At 45.9% G+C, this 6,618-nt stretch overlaps 1 long non-coding RNA gene across 1 annotated transcript; it reads right to left on the reverse strand.

The window, feature by feature from the left end:
- Positions 1-835: 835 nt before the first annotated feature.
- On the reverse strand, positions 836-6,333 carry LOC127333178 (uncharacterized). The gene is made up of 4 exons (XR_007871004.2): positions 4,717-6,333; positions 4,097-4,615; positions 2,431-2,537; positions 836-1,108 (listed from the first exon to the last, which is right to left on the reverse strand). It is a non-coding gene; the product is annotated as an uncharacterized lncRNA (long non-coding RNA).
- Between the last annotated feature and the right edge of the window lie 285 nt (positions 6,334-6,618).

Here is a 6,618-nt window from a genome sequence, read left to right on the forward strand (position 1 = left end):
ACTTAGGGGTGCCTAATATGCGGGGCTAGCTCAATCAAAAACAATTGAGTTTGGCCTATCCATCCTATAGGCTTGGGTTGGTTAGAGATGTAGACGTCTTCATTTCGCTGATATTGACTTCAACATGGATCCTCGAAGCAAGGGGTGAAGCAGGTCTGGTGTTGAGTCGTCGATGTTGAGGTAGAGGCGAAAGCTGCATAGAATCTTCCGGTCTCGACATCCCAGGGACGTGAGGTCTTCGGAGGGGTAACTGTTGAGGTACTCCCAAAGTTGAGATCTTCTCGGGGCTGGCCTAAAAATTACTAGTCAAGAACTGAGGACTTGATCCTTGACGACTGCAAAAGTGCTAGTCCAAAGAGGAGCAAGGTCAACTCCTTGACAGGCTTTGGTGACAACAAAAGACATGATATTTTTATCCCTATGTGCGTACTCCAAGTCGGCGCAAATCTCCCTTAGCTGTAGTCGGAGACATTTGAGACTTCCTGAAGGGTTGATCCATCTTCGACTTCGAGTCTCCGAGTCTAAGTTGGGGACATCGTCCAATATGTTGATTTGGAAGAGGATGAGATAGTAGAATCAGAAATTTTCAAAATCTTTCGAAATCAGAGAGCGAGGTAAGAATGAGAAGTTTTTGAATGGATTAGAAGATAGAGGCTAAGATTCTAGTTACTTAGGAATATAAGTTTCGTAAATATTTTTACCAAAGTAGTAATGGCCTATCTAACGTCCATGCTAACTAAGGTCTCCTACAGTCAGGATGGCTCTGATACCAGCTCTGTGGGGCCCCGGACTAGCTGTCCGAAACACCCGTTATGCATACACATTCACGATCCCATGATCAGTGTGTCGTGAAAGCATAACCGAACTGGTATCAAATACATCATCCATTACAGTACCGAATAAAAATATTACAATAGGTCACATGACCAATACTTACATAAGAGCCGCAATGGCAGGAGATCAACAATCACACAACGGAAATAGTTCAGACGAAAGCGTTCGCATGGCCCAAGTCATGCCATAACCCTACAGGCAACTGACTGGGAAGACGTTCCTAGCTCGCATAGACGTCATCAACTCCTTCTTCATCTGTCGAACTCCACCAAGTCTGGCCAAGTAAATAGCCAGGGACAAAGCCATGAGTACATTATGAATTGTACTCGCAAACCACCTTAGAGAGAAGTAAAGGATATGCATATTTGGCAGTAGCAAGGAATAGGCACTAACTAGGGCGACAAGGAGCGAGAGGTAGTTCCTCTCGAGAATATGACATCTCTATATCTTTGTTGAATTTTTTTTTTAAACAAATTTGTATTTGCAGACTAATAGGTAAGGATGACCCCTTTTCCTTTCCGACCATCTCATATGGCCAAAACAACTTTTCCAACTTTCCACCGTACCTCCCAGGTACATTTCCACCAGTCCCACTGGTACTCCTTTCCCAAAACATTTTTGAGAAAACACTTTTATAAACCAAAACCTTCCTTTAATGCCACGTACCGCCATTCCCATGTCCATACCCGCGGACATGGCTATTCGAATAGATTTACACTCTGCAGAGGTTGTACACTTTCCCCACAAGATCCGATAAATCCGCCGGGATCATCCCTGGTTCGCCAAGCGTCAAAACGCGAGGCTCGGATAACCGATCGTAGTTTTTCGCTTGCTCGCCTTAGCCTAAGACATGCCGAATGAGTTGTACCTCCCAACACCAGAGTCCGGGATGCCGTTTACCCAGGAGTTGCAAAGTCCCCGACACCCGACCCTCTGGAATGCCATCCAACCACTTAGGCATCTTTCAATGGGAGCTCATAAGTTGTACCCCGCGTACCTAAACAGGCAAATGGGTTGCGTCCCTTCTCATGGGAAGAACCCCGGTCGAAGCGTCCATGGTCGGACTGCCACTACACTTGCAGGACCCAAACTAAGGCGAGACAAACTACTACGCTACGCCCCGTCCCACTAAAGGGTAATGTGGTTGTACCGGCTAGGTCCGGTTTCGTACTATGGTCACCAAGGTTTTTCGAAAACAACTTTTCATTTCCCTTTGCCTCCAGCCATATCTTTCATAAACCTTTTTGTCTTTCGTAAAACCACACTTGGACAGGGCTACCCCATTCCAAGGTTTTCGAAGAATTTCCTTTCTTGAAAACTTTTTCACAAATCTTTTTCAAAAGGGCTCCCGACCTATAGTCCCATTTCTCTTTTGAAAAGAGGCGACAAGGGTGATAAGGTGGTAAGCACCGTATCACTAATAGAGGTGTGATCAGTAGGTACCAACGAGGGCTGCACCCTAAGGGTGGATTAATAAAAGTCCGGGTGGCACTTACCACCGACATAATAAATAAAAGACATGAACTTTATAAAACCTGTCATAATGCAAGAGCAAGAATATATATAGGATCAGAGATGCATCAAGAGGTGGCTTGCCTTGGTTGGCTATTTGTCCCTGGACTTCATCTTCACAAACCATCAGCTCTTCTTTCCTCTTCGAAATCCTCACCAAGATCCTCTCCTTCTCTGATAGCGTTCGCATTCTAGCGTCGCAAAATAAAAGGTAAACAATCAACACACAACCATAGCATCAAGCACACACACTCAATCTAATAGCGAACACTCAATCAGAGGCACTAAACAAGTCAATTAAAAAGCACCTATGGAAAGATGGTCATCATACTTATAAAGGGGATGATTTTACCGCTACTCGAAAAGGCCTTAACATAACACCCATTAACTAAAAAGGTTATGCCTCACAACAAATCATAATATACACAATCAAAGGTGGCTAAGGACCTTTGGAAACCACCAGTAGGGGTCTGGTGCCAAAGTTCATTAAAAAGAATTTTAAACATAAACAACACAATTTCCCTATGAGTAAAATAAGCAACACCATATTAACAAACCACTCTATAAAAAGGCACACAAAAATTTGGTAAAATCACAGAGAGTAAAGCTTGACTTTATAAAGTTACAGAAATTGGATTCACTAAATTTAGATTTTTAAAACGAAAGATATAATTTTTATAAAACTAGAAATGTCTTAGGAACTAAATAAATGACCTAAATCTTTCTGTTGCTCACAAAAATACATGCAGCACATCTACTAGAAGCTAGTAACACTTGGAACTCACATGCACTGGAATTTTTCAAAAATAAACTTTTAAATATTTTTAAACATTTTTACAAGGCAGAAACTAGAGCCAACCATTTTCAAGGCACAGAGTCATCAGAGCATATCCAAGCAGTAACAAACATATCACTGTATAGGTACTGAAAAATGTGATCTACCAAAATTGGTTTGGTATTTTTATGAATAAAAAAAATAATTTACACAATTTTTATACTAAAAAGGTACCCTGTTTTGGTTATAAAACTCCCAGAAAATAAATAAAGCTTAGAAAAATATTTCCTTTTCCACACTTGTAGAATAAAGTGATACCTAGCACTGGGATTTGGTTTTGTTTCATAAGCTGTTTTAATTGTAAAAATAAAAATCACACAAAGACCTACTGGACAGATCTGAATCTATTAACCATGCAAAATCCAGGAAACTCCTGCCTGAGAGACCTCTGCCAAAATAAAGGTACTGTCTTATACTACACAAAAAAAATTGGTTTCACACAAAAATAGTTCACCAAGTTCACACAATAATTAAAACACTCTAACAGCAATATTTCAGTAGAGCAATTATCAGCACAAAAGTAATATATAAAAACACATGCATGCAATACTGAGTGGTTAGGAATTTGTTTAGGAGTATTTAGAAATTTTAATTACTCAGTTTTAAGCTAATAAGAATTTTTAAACGATTAAAACCTAAGCTGCTTCTCACAGGGTAATATTTGCTGAGAGAGAAAAGGAAAAGAGGACTAGGCCGAAACCCTGGCTCGGGCCAGATCCGGCCCCGCTCTCTATGTGCGCACGGGCGACGATTGGCAGGCGTGCGGCCCAACTTGGCTTGGGTGGGGCCCGCCTGCATGCATCCATGCGACGGCCACGGGCGGCACGCAACGAGCGCCGTAGCTACGGAAAAAAAAAACGGCGGCGCGGCCGCGTCTCCGCGACGGAGCGGAACAGGGAGGAGAAGAGGGCTCACCGTGGGGCTTCGGCGTGATGCGGGGCGACGGGAGGAAGACCTCGCGGTCGAGCGGAGGCCTGCCTGGGCGCTTCGGTCGGCTTGAGCGACTCCAAGGGGTCGACACGGACGGCGGTGTGCTCCGCATCGGGGACAGCTGCAGCTGTGCCGGAGCTTCGACGATGGTGACTACGTGGGGCGGCGCAGCTGATGCCAGGCGACGTCGAAGATCGACGCAGACTCCGGAGACCGCCCGGACGACGACACGAACAACGGCTGGCCGACGGACGCGTGCGCGGACGGAGACGTGGCTGCGTCGGTACAAACAGCACCATGGCTACGGTGTTCCCTTGGCAAGAACCTGGGCCAGAATGAAGATGGGTCAGGTCGATGTGGAGGTGTCAGAGCTGCTATGGAGGAAGAATAGAAGGGGGAAGAGCTGGTGGCCGCCTCCAGCTCCTGCATGCAGCGTCCCGAACGATGCCGCGGTCGAGCGCAACCAAGACAGCAACGGCGAGCCGACGGCGTCCTTGGCATCCCCTGGAAGGAAAAGAGAGCGAGTGAGAGGGAGCACAACTAGGCGAGCTCGACGCAACAGAGAGGGAGGGAAAGGATGGCGTGCGCGCGACGACACCCTTCACCAAACGGCGACGGGGCCGAGCAAAAGCTCGAGCAGCAGGGATGGAGACGGGCTCTCTCCTGCAGAGAGAGGATGTTGGAGTGCTTGGTGAGTATGGTGGCGAGAGGGAAAGGGGTGGGGTGGTCTGAGGCCTTAAAAACAAACTCGCGGTGACCACGGTGCACCGGGTGCATGCGCAGCGAGAGGAGAGCGGAGCAGACGTTGATTGGGCACGGGAGGCGGTGGAGGTAGGTCGGCGGCTTGCGGGGATGGTTTTGGAGCGGAGCTGCTGTCCACAGCGCTTGGAACGGCCAGGAGAGGGCGGGTCACGTCGGTCTGTGACGTGCTCGATGAAACGCCAGCGGCAAGACGGGGTCACGCGCGAGCAGGAGGGTGCAGGGTTTCAGCGGTGCGTGCACCAACGAGGGGGTGGCACACTCCTCGTGCACCTACAGGCGCGCAAGGTCACCGAGGATGGCCGTGGTGTTGCCAACGTGGACTTGCTGCGGGGCGGCGTGCGTGGTGACCATTGGGGGTCAGCGAGTCCGATAGAGAGAGTGGCTCGACGGGGTGTGTCAGGGAGAGAGATGGGGGTGTGGAGAGGTTTCAATGGCCACCAGCTGGTCGCCCAAGTCAGAGGTCAAAAGAGAGGAAGGTGGTCTCTTGTGCGGGTTCCTAATAAAAAGAGAGAGATAAGGGAAGGGGCCATGGTGGTAGAGGGGACAGGCCAGGGCTGCAGGACGTGCTAGAGGGCTGTAGGGCGCAGAGGTGGTGATAGGCTTTACCAAGAGACAGAGAGAATCAGAGAAAAGGGAAGGGAGAGGATGCATGGCACACACACATGCCCAAAAGGACAAGGAGAGATGTCCACCAGCTCATGCATGTCGACCAAGAATGAGAGGATGTGAGGGTGCCGGAGAGGTCATGTGATGGAGGGTAATGATTAAGCTAATAAGAGAGAGAATTTTTGAGTCACATGCAAGGGCATGGACATGGCCGGCCTCTTCTTTGTGCAAGCCAAGAGTGGACAAAAGAAAATGGAATGTGATGATGATATGCACCAATGTGGTATTTGCTTCCATTTGTTTGAGCCCAAGAGATGAGGGTAGATAGAGGGTCCCGAGAGGGACGCGAATTTTTGGCTCCTGGGTGCTGGCGCACCCGATTTTAGCAATAAAATCGAAACAAATAGTATAATTGATTCAAAAAAATCGGCATAAATCATGTGTGTGGGGTACATATGTAGGTATGTGCGTGTCAATTTTCAACCTAAAATATGAAAGCATGTAGCCTACACAAAAATAACAAATTGTACTGTTCATAGTATATTGATTATACGTATACTATTCACAGAATAACAAAACTTCATTTTCACCTTTTTGTATGAGCCACGTACGGCCGTATTTTCTTCTGAAAATTTTCCCAGATAAGTATTGAGATGAGATGGACGTGAGGTAATTATTTCAACTTTTTTTTGAAACATCTAAATGACGTTTTTCGAATTTTTTGAAATCAGGTGCGCTGGCACCTAGGTTCTCCACCATATTTTCGGTCCCGAGAGGTGCTTTACAAGTCCAAGTTTTTGTCATTCAAGAGGATTTGTTTCCTAATTGTTCGGATCACTAGTCAAGCCCTCGAATGAAATTCATTATAAAAGATTTTGAAGTTTTTGAAAATAGGAGCATGATAATTTGAGTCCAATAAATGCTCTACTTGCATGACAATGCATACTAGGTTTTTCTCGAAACTATTTGGTAAACAAAAGTGCAAGAAATGGTGTATGTACCATTACCATGCATTCTGTCAAATAGAAAAATAAAATAAAGAAAAATAAGTTTTGAATGAAAATGATGTGATAAAACATATCAGCAACACTTCCTATTTTTATTTGAGAAAAAGTTTTGAAAATGATTTGAAAATCGAA

Source organism: Lolium perenne, chromosome 2 (assembly GCF_019359855.2).
Source record: "Lolium perenne isolate Kyuss_39 chromosome 2, Kyuss_2.0, whole genome shotgun sequence".
Classification (NCBI taxonomy): Eukaryota; Viridiplantae; Streptophyta; class Magnoliopsida; order Poales; family Poaceae; genus Lolium; species Lolium perenne.